At 45.4% G+C, this 14,724-nt stretch overlaps 1 protein-coding gene across 4 annotated transcripts in view; it reads left to right on the top strand.

Annotated features, from left to right (window-relative positions):
* FOXN3 (forkhead box N3) overlaps positions 1–14,724 on the top strand; it is a 390,992-nt gene that overhangs the window by 113,057 nt on the left and 263,211 nt on the right. The window lies entirely within an intron of this gene.

Raw genomic sequence — 14,724 nt, 5'->3', positions numbered from 1 at the left:
ATCCATTGGTATCCTCCCCCTCTTCTCCTAATCTTCTTAATGATTAATTTATGCAGCTGATCAGACTGACAATGTGGTCAATCCAATTTAGGCATTAAGATAATGAAAACATTCAATCACATCTTTATTTAAAATTTTGGTGTGTGTCCTAGGCACACAAAGCAACAGGAACTCTGCTGGGAATTTTCATCTAGAAACTACCTTCTACCCGTGGTTCCTCTAAATCAGTTTCTTTCCCATAATACCAAGTTTTACTTGAATTGTATTAATCTTTCTAATCTTGTACCTTTTAATTGAATTCAATAAGTATTACTGAGTATCTGTTATGTGTTCTTGGGGCAGATGGGAATTAAAAAAATATATAAGACGTGGATCTGTCCTTATAGAGTTACGGCTTAGCCAAAGATCCATGACTCAAGGAAATGGCAGATGGTGGTGTTCAGCTTAGGGCCAGGGCTGCGTACTAATTAATGGTAGCTCTCTGGTTCAGGGAATTGAGAGACTTTGAGGATTAGGATTGAAATAATTAGGGAAGAACTCATGGAAGAGGGAGGGCCTCTGGGCGGCTTTTTTTTTTTTTGCTGTGGATCTTTTGGCCAGGCCGAGCGGAGAGGAGCAACATGGTGCCTGGATAGGAAGGTGGGAATGAGCCCACCGTGAGCCTGAGCAGTGAGGGCCCTGGCTGTGTGGGGCCGACAGGGGTCAGAGGACCCTGATCCTCTGTCCCGGCCAGAGTCAGCTTACCCCTAAGAGCCTGGGTCCCTGAAGGTTTCCTTGGGGAGATCCTACCTGCCCTGTTACAGAGGGGCCTTGGCTGGAAGCTTCCTTCAGGGACAGTGGTCGTTGTTGCCCTGCCCCTGGCTTGGCTGCTTCCGGGCTGGCCTTGTCTGCTCCTTCAGGCCCGTCCACATCTGGCCTCCGCCTGTCTACCTGATTATTCACTCTTCCCTTACACACCTGCCCCCCTCCCCGCCAAGCTCTGCCTGGCCGGTGTGGCTTGACAAGGCCTCGGGGATAAACCAGAGGCTGTGTGAGGTCGGTACCTTGGTGATTCACAAGGCCCGATTCAGAGTTGGGAAGTCGAAGGGAAGGGAGCGTAAGCCAAGAATGTGAGTTGTAAGTCGATGCCGAGAGTTCCGAAAGCCAGAATTCAGTGAGGGTCCCAAGGCTGAAACTGGGGCCATGGTCAGGGATGGGGAGCCAAGTGCCCTGCTTCATTCTGGGATAGCCCAGCAAATCCTGCCCACACCTAGCTCTCTTCCAATGTTGTTTTTGGATAAAGCAGTGGTGGCTTTTGCTGCCCAGGGTCTTAAAGGTGCTACTGAGAGTTGCCTGCCCAAGACTCCTGCTCATCCTGTCAGGTCTGTCTGGGCTAAGGTCCCCTGCCTCAGCATGCTCCGGTGCTCCTAGAGCTGAGGGCCTTGCTGACCCAGGAGCTAAGGCCTTCCCGGAATCGGAGCCCCTGGATGGCCAGCCACCAGGAAGCAGAAGAACTAGAAGAAATCTTTGTGTTCTCCTCCCACTAACGCGATTGCCTAACTGATGGTGGGCCTTTGTCTTCGGAGCCTAGTGCAGGGATTGATCCCGGCCCACTGGCCAGGTGTGGCCTGCGGCATGTTTGTGGGCAGCTGACGGGCTGCAAGGGGTTTCTACATGGTCAGATGGTTGGGCAAAATTCAAAGAAGGATAATATTTTGTGTCGCATGAAAATGAAATGGGATTCAGATTTCAGTGTCCCTAAATAAAGTTTTACTGGAACATAGTCCTGTTCATCTGCGGATTATCTAGGGCAGTTTTGGCACCACGGCAGAGTGGCATAGGTGCAGCAGAAATCAAAAAATATTTACTTTCTGACGCTTTGTGGAAAAAAAAAAATTGTCATCCGGGCACATTGCCTGGGCAATTGTGTACACGAGTGTTTGCAAAATTTGAGGTGCGGAATGACAGGGCTCGATCTCGTGACGCATGAGATCGTGACCTGGGCTAAAACCGAGAGTTGGATGCTTTTAACTGACTGAGCCACCCAGGCGCCCTATTTTAACCAAATAAATATTTTGTTTTAAATCAAGTAAGCATTGAAGACTTAGCATGAGTAAGTCCTGCCATTTAACCGTGGCAATATTTTCCCAGTCTGGTGGGATTTTATGATATTGTTAAGTGGAAACTGTGGTCACAGTTGGAGATGTGGGTTCTTACTCCTACCAACTAGCTGAGCCGGGGCAGCCTGTGGTATATACCGGCGTAAAGAGGACTCCCCGAATCTCAGGGTTAATACAACAGAAAGTTTATTTCTCACTCACCCAGAGCTGGATTGTGCTAGGGTGGCTGTGTCCTGCATCCAGTTTCCAGGTTCCAAGCCTTCTCCCTCTCGTGACACCTCCGTCTCAACATGGGACTTCCTGGTTACTCTAGCATGTGGAAAGAAGACTTGAAAACACCCACCCTTTCTTAAGTGACTCAGACCAATTTCACATCCACAGTCCATTGGCCAGAATTAGTCACATGACCCTCTCGTTGCCAGGAGGCTGGGAAGTAGGGAGCAGCATGAGGGATGCTTGGGGTAACCCCAGCCCTGGCAACACGGGGTCATTGTGGGAAAACCCATACTTTCTCTGTGCTTTTCTTCGCTCATCATTAAAAGGTAATTAACCCCGCTCTACGTTTTTCCGCATAGTTTATGAAAGGTCAGATACAATGTAGGAAAGAGCCTTAAGTGGTAGAATGAGTTGTAAAATATGTAAGATATAATCATTACCTGATTTTTTTTTTTTTACCTGATTTCTTTATAAGGTGTTGAATGGTGATGGACTGGGGTCAGGGTAGTTGCATATGCCCCAGTATTCCTAGGACCGTCCTAGCATTTGCCAGTTGACCTAACATAATTATCATACAGTCCTCCCTTTCACATCCAGAAATATCCTAGTAGAGACAACAAATTATATGATCACCCCAGCTTGACCCCGCTGGTCATCCTTCAAGATTAATGTTAGCTACTGCTTAGGAGCCTTTTCTGAGTCACACTGTTCTAAGCTTTTGTCTGCATTGTTTCATTTAATCTTCAAAGCCAACTTGTGAAGTAGGTACACGTAATCTCATTTAAGCTAAGGTAGCAGAAGCAGAAAGGCTTGCCTTGAATCCAGGTCTATCCTGCCCTTAAGCACTCCGTGGGACTGCCTCATTAACCCTTCACGAGGTTTGCCCCCTTGACTGCGCGGGGCCCCACATCCCTAATACTGGCTTGGGAACCATGCCCAGACCGCACACTGGTAGAGGGCTAAAGCGCCGAGTGGTGAGTCTAGCCCTTTAGGACCTCGATGAGAAGATGAGACATGGACTCACTATGTGATTCTCCAGAGCCAGGAAGTAGCAGAACCCGTGAGTCCCTTCCCCTCACTACCCTGGCATCGACAAACACAGCTTTTGTTAACGCTGGGCGCTACATTTGACACAGGGAGAAAGATTTTATTTTGAAATCTAGGGTGGAGGAGGACTCTAGCCAGTGAAGACTTGCCATGTGCAATGCAGTTGATTCAAACAGGCTCCTTCCCAACACAAATAGCTAGGAGGAACTGAGCTCTGTTTTCAGGGAGTTTATTTACAAATTTGTTTATTTAAAAAAAAAAAAAAGCTGAACCACAACCAAAGACCAGTTTGCTTACAGAATAATATCAAACAAAAACCCATTTATTCACGAGATGGTATTAATTTCCCTGGTTTCTGGCCTTCCTAATCAGTGTTCAGAACTGAACCCATGGAATCAAAGGGAAGAGTTTCTGAAAAATGAGCCGAATGTGCCAGAGTGTCTATTGCATTGCTGCTTCAAGAAACCCCCCAGAAAATGATACATGTGGTTTCAAAACGTACAAAGAAAACTAAAGGAATTCCATTATGAAAGAAAAATTAGCTGGAAATTTCTAATCCTGTCTCATAAACAATATAGAAATAACTTTAAAATATTCTGCTTTAAGCATGCATTTAATTTGTGCTCTGGGAACCAAATAATGTTGCTAAGATAAAACATTCTAATAATGATTTATGTAAATTTATTTGTACAAAGTAATGGTGTAGTTGCCTATAGCAAATTGCTTGGAATATGAAATGACATTTATGAGGTCTTTTTTTTCCTCTGAATGAATACAATGGAGAAAATGAGAGACTCCAGAAAGGGAAAAAGAAATTCGCATTCAAAATGGAGTCTGATGCCTTGGCGGGCAAGAGACTGCTGGACAGGTTGGAGGGTGTATAAACAGCCAACCAATACAGTTCAACATGTTTTCCTGTGATCCTCCCATTATTTAAGCCGTTTTTAAAGTCACACAAAGAGCGCACATGCATTAGATTCTTAGAAGGCTAGAACCCTCTATTTTAGTGATCGTAAACTCTGCAGATACCAGAGCTCTTTCAGAATAGCCGATGATAGATCACTTGTTCTCATGGTGCCCTCATAAGGCAGGGCACTTACAATATGGGGTACAAAGAGGCCAAATGTAATTAAAAATTGGGCAATTAATCTCCACTCCCAGTTACTTTAATACCAAGGAGAGTTATGCTTGAGTCATAAATGGGGCCCAAATGTTAATAAACAAAACACAAACCCTCCCAAGGACTGATTCACAGGCCTACAGGAAGTTTTCCTATTGCCCAGTTGGCATCTTTGATAATGGTTCTAGGTGTTTCCTGGAAAACTTTAATTAAATAGAAATCCCCATATATGTAACAGAGGGAGAGTTTCTGGAGCTATGCTTTGGCCTTGTAAGTGCCCAGTATAATTTGCCATAACCTGTACGATTTGGAAAAGGTATGATATTAGCACCTTCGTTTTAGGAGGCATTTATTTTCTTTTTCCTCAAAATGTTTTTACTGTCTCCGTTGGTTATTGCAATCATTTTTGTGAGATAGGTAATTACAGTTTGTTTTCTCTCCATAGGGAAACTTAGAGCCACAGAAGTCACGAAGCAAGACATCACAGGGTGCGGGGGCGGGGGGGGGCAGCTTCCTCCCTAACGCTGGTCCCATTGTCATCCCAAACCAAAGCAGACGAAAGAGACTTGTGGATGCTGGAGAGCTTGATTTATTTAAAACCCGTTCCGAGTTTTGGTCCCTCTTAAGCCACTCTTGAATTGCACCAACTATCCTGGGAGAAATGGGTTTGTCTAATCGGACAACCGATTTTGCAATCAGGCCATTAGCTGTAGCGTGGCCCAGGCCTGGGGACCAACATTAGAGCTGCTGGGAGAGGGGGTGTAAAGCCTGAACAGGACTTTCAAACAGCGAAAATCCCCCTGGCTTCAAGGAAAGAGCGATGGCCTTGGTGTTGTAGTAGCATCAGTTCAAGGGCATGTACCATAACAGCCGTGGCTCGTGGCAGGACTGGCTTTAGTTTAGTGGCCCAGGCATCCCAGGGCAAGCTAGTGGATGTTAGGGCCACAGTTCCAGATTCCAGTCTTTCCTTTTCCTAGCTGAATGACTCTAAGTGTGATTTCGGAGCTGCGGGTTCCCGGAAAATCATGTAAGGTACCTGAGTCTCCATTTCTCCATCTGTAAAATGGGAATACTGATCTCTACCTGGTAGAGAGGGCGTGAGAATGAAATAAAATCATTCTTATAAAATACTGGGCACAGTGCTTGGCAGAACACTCCTTTTACAGTAGCTCCTAAAATGATTATAATCGTTATTGCTTGAGAATGTATGCTCCTGATTGATCATTGGAAATGAGATTGAAATCCATCTTTTATTTAAATGGGAATTAATCTAAAAGATTTCTAAGTCAGTTGTTTCCATGTACCGGAGGATACCAAGATAAATACGGGAGTCCATTCATTTATGCATTCAACAAACAGCTCTTGATGTCGAAGGCCCTTTGCAAACTGTTTTCGAGGGACGGAGAGGCCAGAGACAGAGTTCTGGTCTCAAGGGATAAGGGAGATTTTTTTTGTTTTGTTTTTTAACATAGACACTGTGCAGGCCACGTTAGTATAGATGGTCTTTGTCTTCCAAGAATTCCGAAATTAAGTTGATCTAAATCCTTAGCTGTTGCTCAAAGCCCTGGTTCTGGTCCAGACTCTGCAAGTTGGTTCTCTTTAGGCAGTCATCTTGGCTGGCTGTAGAGTGGGTTTGTGTCAAGATAAATGGATGGAAAGTCTTTGGTCATCTTCTCCGGCTGCTTCTGCCTGTAAAGGAAGCTATTCACATTCTTTGCACATGTGTTCTTGGCCATTGTAGGTCAGGCCCCTAGGCTGAAAGTGTGAATACACCCTTTTGTTAGAATTCATTTCCATTAGAAGCATATAGACTACTTTCTTATCAAGGGTTGAAATGAATCCAATGTAAAATGTGTTGACTTTTTTTTGAGATGGCTACGTAGTTATATCACCTCAGAAAAGGTGTTTCACAGAAATTCTCTGAAGGAAGATAAGGAAATGTGAAACATTCTCAGGCGAAATGAGAAAAGAAGTAATAATTCTCAGATTCTGGATCTGGTCTGGTCTATTTCAGGGGTTCCTAGACACCGAGGGGCCTCCTGCGTGGAAGGCAGAGGGAATGCTGAGGGGCCCCGCCTGAGCGTATAGTCTAGCGGTGGGGATGGTGCAGAGGGCAGACGAATATGCATAAATAAGCATTCAAAGATGAACTTCTCCCTGGTCCAAGACAAAGAGAAAAATAAGCTCAACATAGTGAGTTCAGTATCCTTACTTAGCAAAATAAAAAGTTGGCAACCTACGCTCGTCCCCAAAACTATTTTTGAAATCTTATTGTGGTGCAAAATCACGATCTGGGAACCTCCCTGGCTTGAGCTCTCTTGCTTCTCTCTGGTGCTATTCTCACCTCCCTCTCTACCTTCCTTGCGGGCTCTCACTACTGTTTACTGGGAGGTCCCAGCCTGTGGCTTATCCTTCTTATTAGAAAGGAGATTAGCAAGTGTTAAAGACATACCAGCAATTAAGACTTTCTTCCTGGTTTAAGGAGGAGAAAAAAAGCATTTGAAAAGATGAGTAGGCATCTGCCCATAGCACTCTGGATTAAGAATGCACAGTCACACATGTATGTCCTGGTGGAAATCTGGCAGACCCCATCTCAGCAAAGGCAGAGGGTGAGCATGGAGGGAACATGCTGTATTGTGTTAGCTGTTTCCCTATACTGGATATATGTATGTGTCCACATCTATTTTATTCTCGCTCTGGTATGTGCATACCAACTCCCAAAATGGATATTTGGGTGTTAACAGGGGAATGAGTCGTTTGGGCCCAAACTCGTAATGATGCTTAAAGCTTGGAGCTCCATCAGTGGTGGTAGCCACGGAGCACAAGACAGAGCTTTTAGAATTTAATAAGATAGAATTAGCCTCAAAGGAACAATTGAAACTCAGAGCAGGGGCATCTCCTGTGGGGTCAGAAGAAGAGCTGCTTTGAAGTTGGTACCCCTTGAAAGAGAATGGCGTCCAAATTGGCCTTGTTAAAAGAACAGCTCATAATGAAGGAGGGGAAGGCACTTTTGTAAAGGATATAATGTCATCCCCAGGCCCAAGTGAATGGCCTCTGAGCAGGTAGACTTTTAACAGCTGACACTCCAAGCCTCGTAGAAGGTGTGCTGGTGAGTTGAATACACCTGACAGCAGGTGGGGAAGCCCACTCTCCAGCATGACTTTATTCCTGCCAGAAGCTGGGGAGTCCTCACCACCACTGAATACCAGAGGATAGAGCATTCCCTCACATCTAATACATATTCTCCGGGTGAACAAAAAGAAACAGGAGATCAGTTGTAGTAGTTACTGGAAGGCCCAAATTACTCTCTAGTTAGAGTTTCTTAGACTTTACCTGTGATGAGTTTGATCTGGTCAATGGACACCCTCTCTCCCGAATCAGCCTTGGGTGCACTGGCACAGAACTGGGCAATGCTAAGCTGTGTTCAAGGACTATATGATTTCTAGAGTGTTCCATCAGGGGCCGCTAAGGTAAATAAGGAAATGACCTGCTCTTTTACAGGCGTGTGGCTGTGTGCTAGTTCGTCATGTGCTTGATAAATGGTTCGAAATAGTGATGGACCTATTTTTATCGTGGCTTTTCACTTTATGCCTCTGGTGAATATAACTGAAACGTTAGAGTTACAAGAATCTGTTGTGTGTCTGTATATCCATGTGATGCATATGTATATGGAAATACATGTGTCTGTGTGTGTGTGTAAATAAATTATGTCATGGGACACTTTATAGGATTCACTGTTTTCTGAAGACGTTGGAATATCTAAATTACCGCCCATTGTAACTGGCTACACTTCTGTCTCGTTCAGTGTCTACTTCTTTCTTAGCTCTTCTATCTGGGACACATAAGTAGCCTCTGGATATATATGTGCTTAACTGAACAAAAATGTCAACAAGCTGCTATTTATTTTCTTAAACAGCTTGAGCAGAGATGTTTGGTTTGATTGCCGAAAATTGTTAGCTTATCACCGAACTGTCCTGATGATTCTTATTATTCAATTTGCATTGCTTACAATAGTAATTATTACTACATAAGAGAGCATGATGCTTTTATTTGTATAGTTCTTTCATTAATAATTTAATTGACTATTACATCCAAGTGGTTCTGTGACACATACATCAATGTACTTAGAGACTGGCCCTGGGCACCCTGGGAAATCAGGATCTAAGTATAGTAAGGCTTGGGCTGGGGAGACGGGTGGTAGGCAGGTCCTTTGGCCCTAACATCCAGTTGGTTGGCTGTAGGTTTCCCTCATATTTATTTCCAAGCATTTTGCAGATTTACCAGCAGAGACTCTCATCTGGTCATTTTAACAACCCAAGAAATAAGATCATGGTATAGTTATTTGGCTCACTAAAATGACTGGATTGGTACTGATTCATAAATGGAAAGGTATTGATGGCAAAAGCAATGTATTGACCCAAAATGACTGAATCGGTGGCTTCACTTAAATAGAATCTGTGTCTATGGGGCCTGTTCTTTAGAAATGGGAAGATTTTATGGTCACAGCTGAGCCGGCGTTCCTAGACTGCAACTGTGTTAAGACTTACGTTTCGATACATCTTGCTATAGAGAACTTAGTTTGTGGATTTTTTAGTGTAGGAGAATACTACGAATTTTGTCCTAATTCATGTTTTATGTATTAAATAAAATGATGACCTGAAATATGCCTTTGGAGGCATGAGAACCTGACTTGGGTGGGTGTCAACCCATAGAGATGTTCAAGGAACAGCATTTTAAAACTCTGGATTCAACAGGGAAAATAAAGTAAACAAAGGAGTTCCCATTGGTCAGCGCAGCCTGACATCTGGGAGGATCATGGAGGAAATTTTTCATGTCAGAAATTGGAGTTTATTAAAATGATTGTCAGGGCGCCTGGGTGGCTCAGTCGGTTGAGCATCCGACTCTTGGTTTTGGCTCAGGTCCTGATCTCAAGGTCATGAGATCGAGCCCCGTGTCAGGCTCTGCGCCCAGCAGGGAGTCTGCTTGAGATTCTCTCTCCCTCTCCCTCTGCTCCTCCTCCCTGCTCTTAAGTCTTTTAAAAAAATAAAATAAAATGATTGTCTTCTCCTCCACTGGCTTTGAACAACATTCTTTACATCCTTCAGAAAAATGGACTAGTCACCTGAAGTAGGATTGGCTTCTTTCTTCAGTACTGTCCCTTCCAAGGACTGAACCAAGGGGTGGCTCGGGGCTCTAGTCCCCCCATACTCTCTCTCTCACACAGATGCAAGCCACTCAGACAAACGTTCGCTGTGTTCATTATAAAGGCGCAGCATCCCATGAAGTTCCCCAGCCGACCCCTTCCTGGCCACCTGATGCTACCTCTAAGCTCCTCCTACACAGACATTCCAGAATGGCCACAATTCCTTGGTGTTCCCTTCTTGGCTCTTCATTGTGGACTGTCCCGGTGTCGATGCTACCCTTTAGATTTCATTTTCCTAAGTGGGCATCTGAAGGTTTCTTCTTGCAAAGACAGAGCCCGGTTGGTGGGGGCATTGGTCTGTGTGTACTGCTGTCTCTCTGGAGCGAAGTTGTTCCTCACTCACCTGGCTCAGGGGGCTCCTGTTGTCCTTGCCTCCATCCTGTCTGAGGCTTCTGTTAGTCTTCACCAGACTGCTCCGGGGCACTTGCTGAAAGCCTCCTGGCCTGGAACAGAGCACTGGGGTCTGGGCTTGGGTTGCCGGTGTAACGAGTTCCTTCATGGCCTTGGTGATGTTGCACAAGGCCCCAAAAGGAATTTATATGCACCCAAGAGAGACTCTCTTAGCCAGCAGAATTCAGCTATCTGGAATATAACCGGGAGTTAGGAAGAAATAAAAAATGTCTCAGAGGACAAAATAGCTTTCTCCAAAGCCAAGCATTAAACTTTAAGTAGATCTTTGCTGGGTTTGTGTGCTTAGTGTGACCACACTCCCAATTAACTTGGCTTTATGATTCTCTTTACTTTTATAGACGAGAAAACTGAAGCCCAAAGAGGCTAAATAATTTGCCTAAACTCTCCAAGCTATGAGTGGTAGAACAGGTTCTTATGATTCTAGACCTTAGGAGGGTAATCAGTGTTTGGGGTGGTGGCAGCAAGATAAGGAAAAGGGTTGAACTGTGTTTAACTCTTTTGTTTAGAAAGTAGTAGAAAGATACGTAGTACTTGCAAGATGGTTCCCTTCAAAATGGCCACTTTATTTTTTAACTCTAGTGTGTGATGAGTATCAGTTGGCTGAGAAATCCCAGCAGGTGGAACTGTGCTTCCTGATTCTGCCAAATGAATGTGAAGTTACTAGAGTTGCCTTTGCTGAACAGCTAGTTTATAGATGCTTATGAACTATTTTTTGTATCGTCAAGATGAACGAAGCCTCGACTCAGTCTGGGTCACGGTGATCAGCCCGGTTCTGGCGTACCTAGGCAGGAGATGGACAGCTTCTGGAATATCTCAGCGCAGGGATAGGCCCCTCCCACGTGACTGAGGATGGCTGCTTCATACAAGAAAGTCCCTGCATGGAAGCGAATGGCTACCAGCTCGTTGACATTCACCAGCATCCTTCATTTGTGTTGAGCTTCACAGTTTTCAAAGTACCGTCCTGCACACGATCTCCTTGGCTTACAGCCGTCCCGCCTGTTAGGCAAAGTGGGCATCAGTGTCCTTTCCATCATCCAGGTGAGGACATCCAGGCTTGGAGGGAGGAGCCCGTGGCCACGGGGAGAAGCAGGATCCGAGCCCTTGTTTAGACCACGCACTCGGATCCTCCCACCACTCTGAACACCTGTGCTGTTCATGCCTAGCTGGGGAGGGCACCAGACGGTAATGGAAGGAGATTCTTTCCCTCCTCCGAGGAGCTTTCTTTCCCGGTTAAAAAAGGCCAGTTTCACAGAGAAGGAGAAAAAGGAACGCCAAGGTCCGGTCACAGCATGAGCCACTTTGCTCTCAGGTGGAAGAAACACTTGTGATGACATAAACTGGAGAAAAGACACCTTGGAACCTCAGGCAGTTTGTGGACAAGGCTTTCTTCATCTGCCAGCCTCAGTCAGCCACCGTGCAGCCGAGGAGCGCCACAGCCCCGCTTCCTGGGCCGAGGACCAGGCTGGGACGTCCCTATCTGGCCAGGGAAACGCATGCCTTGGGATTGCTGGTCCAGAGGGGGGCTCTGACCCTAACCCTGGCCGCAGAGAGCCCCAGCTGCCTGCCCCACCTGGGTGCGCCCTGGACGGGGAAGAGGAAGGAGGATGGCCATCGGTCATTAGATGTTCTTCCTGGTGCTGGGGGGTCAGGGCATCCTCAGGTGGACCAACCCGAGATCGGGTCCAGCTTGTTCGCAGGTTCGACTTTAAGCCAGTTAGAGGACCACTAGGTCTCTGCTTTTCTCATCTGTAAACTTAACTTCACTCATTATTTAAAGAGGTTCAAATCAAAACAACAGGAGATATCATTTGTCGTCATTTGTCTGACTGGCAAATATTTAAAAATTTCAGAATATCCATTTCTGGAGAGGGGTCGGGAAACAACACCCTCCCTCAGTTTTCAAGGCAGGGAACCTAGGTGGCGCATTTGGCAACATCTGTCAAAAGTTATACGCACACACCCCTCAGGTTCCTTCATGAATGGATCCTATGGATTTACCCACTGAAATGTCAAAAACTAGTGAATGAGGCCATCTTAATATTGCTTATACTAGCAATAGCCCCAAACCAGATACACCCTCAGTACCCATCCCCAGAGGGTTGGCAGAGCATATATCCTTGGCACGACGTTCAGCATTCCACTTCTGAAATAAATAAGTCATGGGGTTGTAATGTACAACATAGGGAATATATGGTCAATACTCTTGTAATAACTTCGTGAGGTGACAGATGGTAACTGGACTTAATTGCGGTAATTTATTTAATAATGTATAAAAATTTCGAATCACTATGATGTATACTGAAACCAGTAGGACTTTGCATATCAATTATACTGAGGTAAAAAACAGGATGAGTTGGAGAGGGCACAAAGATGTAATGGGAATAAGTAATAATAATAATAGTACACAGTTTTTGAGTGTCATCCACATTTACACGTATTAACTCACCTGCTCCCCATTTTACAGATGGCAAAGCTAAGGCACAGTGAGGTTAAAGAAACTCAAGATTATAATCTCATTAGAAAGTAGCGTGGAGCCAGGAGTCAAGGCAGGCATTCTGGGGTCAAAACTTCGTTCATTGCCTTCTTTCTTAGTCTGTGTGGGCAGAACACAGTTCACATGGTTTCCTGTCACGTTCCCATTATTTAAGCAAAATACCAGAGCCTGGATGGCCGTTGAACAACAGAAGCTTATTTCTCATATTTCTGGAGACTAGAAGTCTGAGATCAGGGGCCAGCCTGGTCCAGTGCAGACCCTCTTCTGGGTCTCAGACTTCTCGCTGTGCCCTCACATGGTAGAAGGGGGTAGGGAGCTGTGCTCAGTCTCTTTTTTTTTTTTTTTTTAAAGATTTTATTTATTTATTTGACAGAGACACAGCGAGAGAGGGAACACAAGCAGAGGGGGTGGGAGAGGGAGAAGCAGGCCTCCCGAGGAGCAGAGAGCCCGATGCGGGGCTCGATCCCAGGACCCCGGGATCATGACCTGAGCCGAAGGCAGACGCTTAACGACTGAGCCACCCAGGCGCCCCTCGGTCTCTTTTTTAAGACACTAATCCCATTCATGAGGGTGGAGCCCTCCCAAGGCCCCACCTTCTAACACCATCACACTGGGGATTAGGAATTCAACATATGAATTCTGTGGGGGGGGGGTCACAAACATTCAGACCATAGCACCTTCTTAAGTGAAGAAAAGCAAGGAAAGTGGGGTCCTATTTATGTCAAAAAAATCAAGGCATAGGGGCGCCTGGGTGGCTCAGTCGGTTAGGCGTCTGCCTTTGGCTCGGGTCATGGTCCCAGGGTCCTGGGATCGAGCCCCACATCGGGCTCCCTGCTCCGCGGGAAGCCTGCTTCTCCCTCTCCCACTCCCCCTGCTTGTGTTCCCTCTCTCACTGTGTCTCTCTCTATCAAATAAATAAGATCTTAAAAAATCAAGTCATATATATGTGTGTATATATGTGCATGCATACATATTTTTATAATTATTTTTTAAAAGATTTTATCTATTTATTTGACAGAGAGAGAGAGTGCACAGGTAGGCAAAGCAGCAGGCAGAGGGAGAAGCAGACTCCCCACTGAGCAGGGAGCCCGATGGCAGGACTCGATCCCAGGACCCTGGGATCATGACCTGAGTCGAAGGCAGATGCTTAACAGTCTGAGCCACCCAGGCGCCTGGAAAGCAGGATACACAGGAAACAGTAGGGAGAACTGAGGGTTCAGGTGGGAGAGAAGGCAACTTTTTATACATTCCTGTACTATTTTGTCTTTAAAAAAAAAGGTATATTTGTGATTTTTATTTTTTAATGTTTACATAGGGCTAATCCGTTTAGGTGGTAGGACTAGGGGTTATTTACATTTTCTTTTAATTTTTCTGTATTTAAAAATTATCTTGTAAATAATTGTATATATTTTTTAAGATTTTATTTATTTGTCAGAGAGAGCACAAGCAGGGGGAGCAGCAGTACGAAAGGGAGAAGTAGGTTTCCCGCTGAGCAGGGAGCCCGATGCGGAGCTTGATCCCAGGACCCTGGGATCACGATCCGAGTGGAAGGCAGACACCCAACCGACTGAGCCACCCAGGCGCCCCAATAATTATATTTTTATTTTTATGTTTTAAAAAGATTTTATTTATTTATTTGACAGAGAGATAGCACAGATAGGCTGAGTGGCAGGCAGAGGGAGAAGTAGGTTTTCTGCTGAGCAGGGAGCCTGACATGGGGCTCGATCCCAGGACCCTGGGGTCATGACCTCAGCTGAAGGCAAACGCTTAACCGCCTGAACCACTCAGGCGCCCCCACTCCCCAATAATTGTATTTTTAAAGGAAAAGATTGGACATAACCTCTGAGAGTCCCTTCCAGATTAGAAATTTCCTAATTGTATTTGGTGAGCATGAACCCAGCCTTGTTTCTTGTGTAGCACGTAATGAAACCATGTTCCCTGCCCACAGGTCTGAGCTGAATCAGGTAACGGTGGATGGTGATAAACACACCTGGGATGCATAAACCGCCAGGATCCCACCATTCTCTGCTAGAGACCCGCTTGTCTTGCTTGGCCGACACTCATTTTCTTCCTCAGCAGAGAGTTGTGTCTGAGTCCAGGCTGAGGAGAGCCACTTAGAGAAGGGACCAGTGAT

This window comes from Halichoerus grypus, chromosome 8 (assembly GCF_964656455.1).
Source record: "Halichoerus grypus chromosome 8, mHalGry1.hap1.1, whole genome shotgun sequence".
NCBI classification, from domain to species: domain Eukaryota; kingdom Metazoa; phylum Chordata; class Mammalia; order Carnivora; family Phocidae; genus Halichoerus; species Halichoerus grypus.
This window is presented reverse-complemented; position numbering and strand designations above follow the sequence as displayed.